We start from the raw sequence: 13,593 nt of genomic DNA on the forward strand, positions 1-13,593 counted from the left end.
TTGATCTTTGTGAGTGCTTTATATATCTTGGAGATTAATTCTTTATATGATATACACAATGGCATATTTTGCAGTTGGAAGGAAAAAAATTAAGTCATGCAATTTGGATGGATGGACTATATCCTTTTAAATTAAGTAAAACAGAAATGACGGTTTTCAGATGACCTCATTTACCTCTGGTTTATAGAGTGACAGAACAAGGGAATTAAGGATATCCAAGAGAAGAAATACCTGGATTACCACTAACACTTGCTTATCAAAATAGAAATTGAAGTCAGAAGGAAGAAGAAACAAATATAGGTAAAAGGAATAGGGGTCAGGAACTTTAGAACAGTGGTAGTGTAGAGGTATGGTTTATGTATATATCCAGCAACAGATCAGGCAACGTTATAAGCATGAAACCCAAACTACAGCAACAAAACTGAAAAATGTTCCTATTGAAAAGGTAGGCTTGAGGGGAGAAGGCAGAAGGGAACTTGGGAATATTGGTAGAGGAGAGAGAAGATGAGGTTTGTGAAGGGGTTGGTACTAGAATATTGTATGACTGAAACTTTTTTATGAGCAACTTTGTAAAATAATGCTGCCTCAATAAAAATTAAAAATAATAAAAATACATTTTTGTTCTGGGGATCCCTTTTTTAAACTTAGGTGTTTCTGGACTCTAATATATGTAAATAATTTAATTATAAAATTATTATCTGTGATTATTTTCTATCAGAACATTTTGGGGGGAAATGAGAAAAGCATTACATGACTAAAACAAGACTATAGCATCTCTTGTGGCTATAGTCAGAGGAGACATTAGCTTATGATTCTCTTGAAGAAAAAAGATTTTATGACTTGAAATTTTTTATGAAATGCAGATAGCCTGAAAATGGACTGTAACACTCTTGAAGGATTAGTATACTTATAGAAAATAGACTATGAATGGTAAAGATCTTGATATTATAAATATTTGATTAGTCTTAACTGTTTATGATTATATTTTTATATACTGATTACCAGATATTTACAAGAATAACCATATATTTATAAGGACATAACCATATTTATTGTAAAACAGATTATAGAACTGCGTTTCATTTTGAGGCACTAATGTGCATTTTATTTTTCCTTGATGAGTGTTTGTGTTAGTTTCTTAGTCTGGGCCAGATAACACACTAGGAAAAAGCACTTGCTTTCTGTGTAGCTAGCCTGGGTACCTCAAATGGTCCACTGTGAGTTTCAAAAGAAAGGTATGGGCACGCATGGGCTTGGGAATTCAGTGGCTGAGCATTGCCTTCCCAAGCTGGACTATGTACAGCAGCGACAGACGGACGAAGGACTGGGAAGATGGAGAAACAGGGCTTGGGTCCCAGGCAGATTAGTAGTCAGTATATTTCTCTCTCTTCACCAGCATAGTCCAATCTCTCCCCTTAGAGCACAATCGCAGTTTTAATTTTGAATTGTAGTTCCAGTAATCATAGTTCCATCAGCCTAGTCTCCTCTTAGACTTCAAAGTCCTCTACTTCATTATCTCTTCTTCTTTGTCTAGCTGTAGTCTTATAGTCCTCAAGTCCTTATAATCTAGTGCCCTCTTTCCCCTTAAAGCATAGTTATATAGAAATCATGAAGGGTGGGATACACGTAGATGGAATTGAACATTGTCATAACAACTGTCACTGTCACTGTCATCCTGTTGCTTATAGATTTGCTCCAGGGGGCACCGGTAATGTCACCATCATGAGTCTTGCTGTTACTATGTTTTTGGAATATTGAATATGCCACAGGTAGCTTGCCGGGCTCTCCGAGAGGGGCAGAGGGATTGAACCCGGGTTGGCTGCATGCAAGGCAAACGGCCTACCCGCTGTACTATTGCTCCAGCCTGTTGTAACAACAAAAAGAGGTAAAGTCACTCCTTCAGAGAAAGTTCTAGGAGATTAACTCAAGGACAAAAATCTCATCTGAGGGTTCAGCAATCCAGATTACTAGGGAGATCTGCTCAAGGATGAGATTCCATCTAGGGTGTATTGCTTTCTCCTTTCCTCATCTAGTAATCCACTTAAACAGTCATAGTAACTTTACTTATAATATTTCTAGTCATTTTGTATGAATACAGTAAGAGATATATTAAACTTAAAGATTGGCTCTTTCTGGGAACATCTCACTATATATCCCAGACTGCAGTCTTAAGGCCAGGTTAGTCTTTCCTAACCCTTGCAGTATTTATTAAGTTATTTCTTTTTGGTTCATGACAGAGTTTGTTCCCTGACCATGCTCTTAACTTATTATACTTACGGCACTTATCTTGTCCCTTTCTGATGCCAGGGTAGCTTACAGCTTCCCTGGGTCCATCCAGTTCCTTCATTGGGACCATGCTTTTGGAGTGCTCGGAACTAAGGGCAGCTGAGGCTTAAGTCAAGTAAATATGGATGGAAACCCAGGAGTAAATATTATTTGGAGTCAGTTAACTCCCACATTACAAAATCATTGCATCAACTGTCTTCCTGAGTCAATGCAAAAAGGACATTGCTAAATAAGCTGTGCAAAGGACACAAATGAATGAGAAAAGCCATATAGGATTATTAGTGCCTGATGGAATTGGGTGTGCCTGAGGGGCACTCTTATGGGAGTAGCTCAATAAACCTAAGCTCCCCGAGGAAGGAGCAGAGACAACCCAATGTTACCCAACAGCCCACCAGTAATTACAGAAGTGATCCCTGAATACAGCTCTGTGTGGTTCAAAAACAAAACTTTTAAAGCATAGGAAATGAGACCACTATCAATTGAGTTTAGGGCATTATTTCTATAGCTAAAATTGTATAAAATGTAAGATATCTACCAAACCTTACAAATAAAAAAGTAGTGTCAGGGGTCAAAGTGACACAGGGGTCAAAGACTCAGATTTTCCATTCCTGGAAACCTGGTTATATTCCCTAATTCTTGGCACCTTCTGGCCTCCTAAATACTTATGGACATAGCTAAGGAGGTCTCAGAGCATTTGCAAGCATGAAAGTATGACTTCAGTGGCCCCTGAAAACTGCAGTGGTGGCTGCCATGAACCTGCCATGTTACTGCAGAGTCTGAGCAGCAGCACATTCTCAGACATTCACATTAAACTTTCTTGTCATTATCAACAGGATTACCTCATGGACACTGGAGCCATAGTTGAGAGACCCATCCCACCCTGCTAAAAAGTGAAAGGGTAATTCATGGGAGAAGGTGTTTTCAAAATTTCATACAGGTTATCGTTGATATAAAATAGATTCATTTAAATATATGTACATTTATTATAAACATACATGAAGGCATGTGTTTAGGAAACTATGAGATTGTTGGAGAACACCATATACGTTCTCTCTGCTGTGCTAATATGTCTATTCAGCTGGGAGCATTTGCGATCTAGGTTTTTGGATTAGTTTATTGGCACATATCTGCATTTGGGGGTGAGCACTGTGGATTTACCTGCTTTCCCACAATGCGCTTTACTTAGTGCAACACTGCACTTCTAATGGCTCACATTGATTTTTTGATTCTGTGGTTAATTAAGATGTATTTTGCAGCACAGCCCACAGGTTCCAAGGCTCAGAGGATTAGCAGATAGTGTTTTAGCAGCTCTGCCCTTGGCAGAGCAAACTGTGGTAGAAACAGCCTGTTTTTATAATTTTTCTTATTTCAGATGTCATTCACTCCCATGCTAGTGACTGATGGAGTAAGATAGACACTTGTGATAAGTTAGAAACATAAGTATTCTAGGGTATAATGTCAGGTCAGAGTATATTACACTCTAGGAAACTTGTATTGAATTAATATGTCTGAGCCCATGTTTACATGTACATAAAGACACATCTTGTACTATTGATGTCAAGGTATTACTTTATGTATTTTTTTCCTTCTCACACAAAATTATAAAATTTCCGGCTGTGCATTCACATCTCTGTATGAGAATAACACTTACAGCTCTCATCAATAAAACTCCCATGTCACCCCACCACCCAGAAGACCACTCTTTATTTTTAAATCCATCACTTTATTCTTTCATTCAGGATAAATGTATTGAAAGACATATTCATAGGGCAAGAGAAACAGTGGAGTGGGTTAGCTGCTTTTCTTGTACACAGCCAACTCATGTTCTATCTCAGTCATCATATATAATCCCCCTGAGTCCTGTCAGTTGTGTTTTCTGAGTCTGGAGCCAGGCTGAGTCCTGGTACAGATGGGTGTGGCCACCAAACAAATAACAACAGAAAAATCTTTAAGTCAATACTTGAAAGCTGCAAGTCATTACCAAAAGAAATATAAACTATGGTACACATACTCAATCGAGTATTATATGGCCATAATAAAATATAAAGTCATTAAGTTTGTTGCTTCATGGAGGAATTTGATAATATCGTGCTGAATGAAGTTAGCCAGAGAAAGATACCAACACAGAATAATCTCTCATATGCAGGACATAAATAAACATAATGGTTGAATAAGGAGGACAAAAGGCAATCCAGACATATGACATGAGAACTGGTATTCAGTAGGGAATTTGCAACTTGAGGGCCAGGGTTATGAGACAGGAAGATGCAATGTTTATGAATCGTGGGGGAAGTACTCAACTTGAAGATGGAGGTGTGCTAAGAGGTGGTAAAGTATAACATATGAAACCCTATCAGTAACCAACCACACTGTAAAATTGAAAAGAACAAGCAAATAAAAAATGCCTCTCATAAGAGTAGTGTGGGAAGCTACTGGAAACATTGTATATCATTGTATGCCTAAAACCCAATCATGAATAGCTTTGTAATTTCATGATGACTAATTTTTTGTAATTGTTAAAAAAAAAAAAACAAAGACATGGATAACCACACAAGGAAATGGAAAGGATTCAGTGGTTCTGGAGGAAGTGTTACCAATAAAATGGCCACTTTACCAATGTAATATTGATGCAATGCAATTCCTATTAAAATATCAATGTAATTTTTCAAGAAAATAGAAAATTTCTAAAAGTTAAATATAATCACGAGAACATAGTCAAATCAGTTATGAAATAAAAGAATGAAAATTGGAGCATGATAATATTTGATTTAAAACTATGTTGCAAAACATAGTAATTAAAACAACATGATATAAGAATAAAACAAGCCAAGCATACAACCTCTAAGAGAAAAGTAATCCAGAAATAATACCACACATACATAAACATCACATTTGTGATAAACAAGCAAGATCATGGAATGGAGAAAATAAACTCCTCAACAGATTGCACTAAAGTAAAACACTGGACTAACACATCCGAAGAAAGAAAAGAATAATATACATGATTACTTACATGTAAAAATCATGCAGTTTGCTACAACATGGAGTTGAAACATATCATGTTAAATAATTTAAGCCAAAAATAAGAAGGACAAGCATCAGATGATATTTATTATATGTGGTATTTAGAGTAACTGAACGAGGAAATGGTCTTCTTTAAGGAGGGCATGCCTAGATTACTTTAGGCCCCACAGCACAGGGAGTAGTAGGAAAGAAATAGAGTGAAAGTGGAGGAGAGAAAAAATTATGAGAAGTAAGCATATGGATCAAGAGGACCCAGGTATAATGGCGCTGTTAAGGAATGACAGAGCTAAATATCCAAATAAGAGTGTCAGCAACACTCTTCTTTTTTTTTTTTTTCGGTTTATTTATTTTTTTTTTTAATTTTTTTTATTTTTCATTTTTTTTTTCAGGTTTATGTCTCATTTATACCGTATTCAAACACCATCCCTTCACCAGTGCCCATATTCCACCACCAAAATCCCCGGTATACCCCCCGCCCTCCACCCCAACTGTATAACTGATGAACCTCACTTTATTTTCTCTTCACCTTGATTAAGTTCCATATTTCAACACAAAACTCACTATTGTTGTGGAAGTTATATCCCCAAAAAAGATAACCCTAATAAGGAGGCATTTGATAATTAGTTTTCCATTCAAAGATTGTATGTTCTCAGGTGTTAGAAAAGGTCGCGCGGCCGCGTTAGCGGCCGCGCGGCTCGGATCTGTCCCAGTCCCGAATCCTGGAGCCGTGTTAGTTGCTGCTCAGTGGCGCCAGGGTTCCATCTGGAGAAGGTGTGCTGGCGGCACCTCCTCCTTCCGGCCCCCCGGTGTTGCTGGCCCCGACTCGGGTCCGGAGCATTTTCCAGGCCGCGTTGCTCACCAGAATGCCTGCCGCTTCTCTGTGGATTGTGGCATGAAGATGGCGCCGAGGGTGGGTCGAGGGCGTGACTTCCAGCGGCCGGGACCACTTGGAGTTTTGGGCTGGCGCTGCCCCACTCCAGTGGCCCCCGCGGCTCGGATCTGTCCCAGTCCCGAATCCTGGAGCTGTGTTAGTTGCTGCTCAGTGGCGCCAGGGTTCCATCTGGAGAAGGTGTGCTGGCGGCACCTCCTCCTTCCGGCCCCCCGGATCTTCTGAAATCAGTAATGGTAGGCTGGAGGCACGGGCAGGTGTAGAGAAGGGAGAATCTGGAGACAATGGAGGGAGGAAGTTGAGACTCGTCATAGAATCGGTGATGGAGCATTATATGTCAGATTCCCAACAATGAATTACTTTGTAATTCATGGTGCTTTAATAAAATAAAATTTTGAAAAAAATATCTAACACCTTCTCTCTCAAAAAATATCAGACTCAAGCATTATTTTTTTGCTCACTGAACTGTATTTCCACTTGCAGCACAAGTTCAATAAATGGTATTATTACCATAAATCTTCGAATAATATGTAAAATTGTGTTCATATTAACATGTCTGTCATTGATAGAAAACAGCACCCTTGTGGCCAATAGCAGATGAACTGTTGAAAATGCAATTTAAAACAAGGTAATGAAATTATAGAAACACAAAATGAAGTTGTAGAATTTATCAGGGCTTTTTCCCCAAAATTTGTTCATGTTTGGGTTTCAGTCATTCAATGGTCCATCTCCCATCCTTTTTTTCAGTGTATGTTTTCCACCAAAGATGTCCCCAGTTTCTCTCCTGCCACCCAGTCATGCCCCTGCAACCTGTCTCAATGGCAGTTATTCTCTCTCTCTATCTCTCACACACTTTCTCTCTCTTATCATTATGGCAAGTCCTGTCAGGCTATTTTTTTTGTCCCTCTACCTACTTTCAGCAATCTGTTCTTTTCTACAGTGATCATTTCCAAATATCTGTGCTATAGTGATTCCTTCTCTATCCAAGCTGTCCTCAACATACCACCACTTTGGCAAGTTCCTAATCATAGACCAGTCCTCCTGACCCTTGTTTCTACTATCCATAAATACACATATATGTATGTGTATATATATACACACACACATATACATATAGAGAGAGATCCCACAAATGAGTCCAATCATTGTCAATCCCATTCCCTCTGACTCATTTTACTCAGAATGCTACTGCCCTTGTCCATACATTTTAATGCAAATTTTGTAATTTCCTTTTACCTTTTAGATGCATAGTATTCCATTTGTAGATACACCACAGTTTCTTTATCCTGTCCTTTGTTCTTGGACACTTCGGTTGTTTTCAGATTCTGAGTATTGTGAACAGTGTTTCAATGGACATAGAACTTTAGGCAGCTTTTTATTGCAGTGTGTTTTTGATCCCTTAGGGTACATTCTCAGAAGTGGTATTTCTGGTAATGTGGAAGCTCAATTTCTAGTTTTTAAACGAATGCCCATATTGTTTTACAACAAGGCTGGACCCGTTTGCATTCCCTCCAACAATGAAGGAGAGTCCCTTCCTCCCCGCATCTGCAGCAGCACTGGTTGTCCTTGTTCTTTTTGGTGTGTGCCAGTCTCTGTGGTGTAAGATGATATTTCAGTGTTGTTTTGATTTGCAGTTCCCTGATGTTTATTGATGTAGAGCATTTTTTATGTGTCTTTTTATTATTTTTCTTTTTGGATGAATGTTCATTTTTTCTCCTCATTTTGTGATGGTTTTCTGTGCTTTTTTTTCTTGTGAATTTCTACTATAAAGGGTTATCAAGAGCTGCTGTATAAAAATATATTTATGCATATATTTAGATATTAGATTTCAATATATAGTTATGAAGAAATGAATGAATATTAGCTTATTTCACTGTTCATATTTAAGTATAAGTAAATTCATATGCGACTAGCTGCAGTTAGATTCATGTATAGGAAAACAACATGTGTATATATATATATATATGTACATATATATATATATTTACCACTATATCATTGTCACTGTCATCCTGTTGTTTATCAATTTACTTGAGCAGACGCCAGTAGCATCTCCATTCATCCCAACCCTGAGATTTTATCAGCCTCTCCTTACTCGTTTTTCCCAACAATTGGAGGCTCTTTTAGTGTCAGGGGAATGAGACCTGTCATTGATACTGTTTTGGGCACATCAAATACGCCATGGGGAGCTTGCCAGGCTCATATATATGTAGCACTGTAGTACTATCATACTGTTGTTCATCGATTTGCTCAAGCGGGCACCAGTAACGTTTCCATTGTGAGACTATCGCTACAGTCTCTCTCTATATTTTTTATATATAGAGAGAGAGAGCACCAGGATTTTTATATATATAGTTTATATATATAATCTCAATTCCTAATATTAAAATGAAAGTAATTATCATTGAAATTTGGAAAAAAGTTGGATTCTGCACCAAGAATAAGACAATTATATGTTAATATTTATTATAGTTACTAAATTATATGATTGAATACCACATTAATTGACTTTTTGTTTTGTTTAATTTGGGGGCAACACCCGTTGGTGCTCAGGGCTTATTTCTTGATCTAGGCCAGAGATCACTCCCAGTGTCTTCAGAGATTATAAGGCATGCTGGGAATGAACCTAGGTCCACAATGTGCAAGGTAAAAAGTCTATTACTCCAATCATAATTGATTTTTTTAAAAAATAATAACCTTTTTCTATTTTTCCCTTATTTTAGCCCTCAGTTAAGTGAATAGATCAGGTGACTTTATAAAGCTCTAATTTCTTCACTGTGATTACACACCCATGGTGAAAAATAAGGGAATATAACTTAATTAAGGCATCATGATTCATTTACAGGTATAACATTTTCTGTTGGGGTTTCCACATTTGATGATTAGATCTAAATTGACTCTTTGGAATCCCATATTAAAAAATCCCAAATGTCTGTTGTAAATGAATGCTGAGTGGTTTACCCTTCCGCAAGGACTCATTTTTTTCTTCCCAAAATTATATTTCCAAAATGGCTTATGTCTCTGTTGTTCAAATCCCAACTGAATGCAATTGAAGAAAAAATTCCAAATATGAGGATCAAGAAAACTAATTTATAAATCTGAATATTTCTTTTGAAGTCCAGTGGATTCCAGGAGTTAAATCTTTAAAGAGTATAAGAACAATCCCAAAGACTTATTTCAAGGCATAAAGCACTTTAGGAACATGCTGGGGCCCACGGATATAGAAGCCAGTTTTGAGCCCATTCATTAGCCAGCAGACACATTTGAACATGAAGTCATGGTGCCCAGATATTTCTTTATAAGAAGAAATTCTCTGTAAGGATTTTATAGCCTAACTTTGTAATTTGAGAGGAAAAGAATAGTATAATAAAATGGTTAAGAAATTAAGGTCTTACAGATAACTTGAGTGAACTAAGGTAGATTTTCTTTAAAAAATATAATGCCTTTATTTTTTTTCTTTTAAACATTCTATGATTTAGTTTTAGCAATACAGTCAACATTATTGCTCTATACATTCAATGTTGCTACCCAGAGATCTCCATCAGGGTGCCTAGTTTACCATTATCCCAAGACTACCACCCTTTCCTGCACACATGCTCAGCTGCGCCCTACTCCAGCACCCTTGGATCATGCTCCATTAATTGTATCTTAAGGTTGTTCCATTGGGAATTGCCTACTTCTGTTTGCTTTATACTCTACAAATAAAGAGAATAATTTATGGGAAGGGGATCTTTTTTCCTTATTCATTTTACAAAACGCTCTCCAATTTAATCCAAGTTGTAGCAAACTTCTGTTGAGAACTTGGTTTATTTCCAAATCGTGGCTTTTATAAATAATGCTGAAATGACCTCAGGTTCACATATAATCTTTCAGATTAATGTTTTTGCATGGGAGGGTAGATTCTATTTAAACTCTACTTTATTCTCCAACTCCCAGATTTTTCTATATAGAACTTAGAATACAAGATTGATTTCGAATATAAATGTCTTAACGACACAAGCTATGATTTAAATCTATTCTGCCTTCCAATCCCATGGATCCAATTTTGTCACTTCCATTCATGCATACCATATTTAGGAGTTATTTTATCTCAATGTCAAGTGCTAACATCCTGCTTACCCCTATATAGACAGAGCTTAACTAGTAATTACTCAAAGTATCCAAATCTTTCTTCGTGATAACATGGTGCCATCATAAAATGGGATTTTTTGATTGCAAAGAAGAAAGTCTAGGACTCTGGAGAACGACTTTTCTCAAAAATAAGAATTTTCTAAACTTAAGTATTTTTCTTTGGAGAAATTCAGTTTTGGCATTCACTTGTTTGCTCAGTCTTGCTTTTGTGCAAGCAGAGCCCTGCATTACTCTTAAAAAACACACTTCCTAGAGAGAAGTTGTGCATCTCACTATTCCCACAGGCTTCTCTACACTTAGGCTAAGAATGAGTCTGCTAATGGAGTTTAAAAGGTTACATTCATTAACCAAAACACACACAAAAAAATGTAATCAGATGGCCTTCCTTCAGAAAAAGAACATTTAGAATGGGCAATGTTAAAATAAAAAGGACAGATCAGGGTTTTTGTGATTTTTTTTTAAGCTTTCTTCTGTTCATAAATGCCTCCTACCTCAGACTCCTCTCAAGAACCTAATTAGACTTCAGGGCCTTCATAATGTCTGAAGGTGAGCTCAGATCAATTTCCTGCATCTTTTCTGCCATGGTAAATCATTTATTGGGATGGATGTTTTACAAAGCCAGGCAAGAGAAAACTCATAAAAAATAAATATCGTAAAATACACTATGCTCTCCTGCAGCAGTCTTCAAGGCTTCATTGCATTTAACTCTCCATGGTATTGAAGAGGTCTGAGCATTCCTCTTATGTGGCCAGTTGTACCCTATGTGTATTGCCACTGAGGCCAACAGTGTGCTTTTTACTTCCTCACATATCCTGGGATTCACCAAATACTGTGGCCACAAATTTCTTGGTCTGATCTTGCAAACAATGTGGGAAGTTAGTCATTCCAACAGGGACAGAGCAAGCCAGAGGAGGTAAATGGACTCATATTTACTCGTTTCTTCTACTAACAACTTAAGTCCAGACACAAAAGCAAGCAAAGTACTTTGCCATATCACTAACTCGTATTTCTAAGAAGAATATACGGAATAAAATGTACATAATACTGTCCAGGACAAAAGCTCAAGGGATGGAATGCTTGTCTGGTATGCATAAATCTCAGAGCAAATTTCCAGCTCCCTGAACCCTTCCCATTAGTGTCCTGCTCTAACAAAATCCTCTTGGCTCTAGCACCAGCACCAAAGAATTGGAACAGCAAGAAATGCTGGTCCAAGCACCAAATCATCAGTCCACACTACCTGACCTGATCAGGTTGAATATTGTCAGGAGTTGCCCCCTCAGCACTTCTGACCTGTTAAGGAGCATCCCTCACACATTAAATAAAATGCACATTAGCACTGCAGCATTGTCTTCCGTAGTTCATCAATTTTGCTCAAGCGGGCACCAGTAATGTCTCCATTGTAAAAACTTGTTGTTACTGTTTTTGGCATTTCGAATACGCCACAGGTAGCTTGCCAGGCTCTGCTATATGGGCAGAGTGCTGTATGTACTCTCAGTAGCTTGCCGGGCTCCCTGATAGGGACAGAAAAATCAAACCCAGGTCAGCCACATGCAAGGCAAATGCCCTACTTGCTGTGCTATTGCTCCAGAGATAAAATGGACATTACACAACTCAAATTTAGCAGTCCCACCTTTTTAATTAATAGGGATACCAAATAAGTGTTCTAATAATGATGTTATTTTGCAATTGGATTTTTGAGTTACATTCCCTGGGCAGATGAGTAGACTAATAATTATCAAAAACAAAGGCAATAAAACAAATTCAAAATGAATTACAATAGTAACAACATAGGTCCTGTACTTTGCTTAACTATTCTTTTTGCCTTTGTTGGAAACTCCTATACTTTCAGTGTCAGGGGTTAAATAATAGAAGGAAGAAATAATCTAAAGGTTCATGTTATGTAGCAATAACTTCTAATATTGTCATTTATTTTCATTCTTATGTCTACATCTCCAAAGTGATAGGATTATTCCATTGTAGTATTAAACAGAATTAATCATGTGCTTGTTGATGTTCAATCAGGGAATGTGAATGAAACATTGAACCAAGTCAATATGAAGCTTATAAATTAGTTAATTGGTTTAGATCTTATAGATATTACAAGACTATGTGATTGAGACAGTAGTGGAGGGAAGAAGACAATCTCGTGGAGAGCATGGTGTTGGAAAGTTCTACACATGAAACCCTATCAATGGTATTATCAATCATGCCTCGTCACAAAAATGAAATGAAAACCTAGAAATGTGTCTAGTATAGAAAGATCATATTGGGAGATAATGTCGGGAGATGAACAGACAAGATCCAAGATTAACATTACAGAACTGGGAAGAATTCTGATGTTCAGATATTATATTAAAAGAATGTAAATGAGAGGAAAAGCCTTCTACATTCCTTTTCATGGTTTTTGCCATCATGACTGGTTCTTGATTAAATCTCTCTAGGACTCTCCTTTGGGAATTTGTACAGATTCTCTGATGATGTCTTTTGTCAAGAGGAGGAACTCAGAATGTTTCTGATTATCATTTCATTCCCAGAAGCATTTAGTAGATTGAATTAATATCTTTTCTCTATACCTCCACTCCTTCACTCCACCCATTCCATCAGCCATACTACCAAACATTAATCTAAGAACATTCACTGAATCACTTCTTGATTTGAAAATATCAAATGAAAAACTCATCCTGATTTTCAAGCTTTTAAAAAATATGTCCAAGCCATACCAGATCAATTGCATTTCTAACACTTGCTTCAGCATGTAAACCTTGTGCTGAAGCCACTATTTTCATTTTTTACCTTTTATATCAAGCATATATCTACCTACTTCTTTTTCTTAATCTGTTCTCTTGAATTTCCAGTTCTTAGTGTCTATTCAAATTAAGTGTTTAAAAATGTTATTTTTAAAAATCTAACTTATTATTTAAAGGGTCATTTATTGCTTTAAAACACAGGAATTCAAAAATTAAAGTATAATGAAAATTTATTCTGTCTTATAGCATTGGAAATTTTTACGCTTTTTCCTACATGCTATTTGTATTTGAATTTTTTTATTATAGTCTAGGTAACAAGATTGCAGTAGTGTTTATTCATGATTTGATGTACAAAGTTAAAGTATTGAAAAATTCATAAAACTATATAAAATTTCAAAAAGTCAATCTCTTTATATCTTTTTCTAAGCTTTTTCCCATTTTAAAATCTAGAAACATAAATTCTAAAAACATAGGCAATGCAACATGTAGGTAACTGTTCTTACATATTTATGACTT

Source organism: Sorex araneus, chromosome 2 (genome assembly GCF_027595985.1).
Source record: "Sorex araneus isolate mSorAra2 chromosome 2, mSorAra2.pri, whole genome shotgun sequence".
In the NCBI taxonomy this organism is placed as follows: domain Eukaryota; kingdom Metazoa; phylum Chordata; class Mammalia; order Eulipotyphla; family Soricidae; genus Sorex; species Sorex araneus.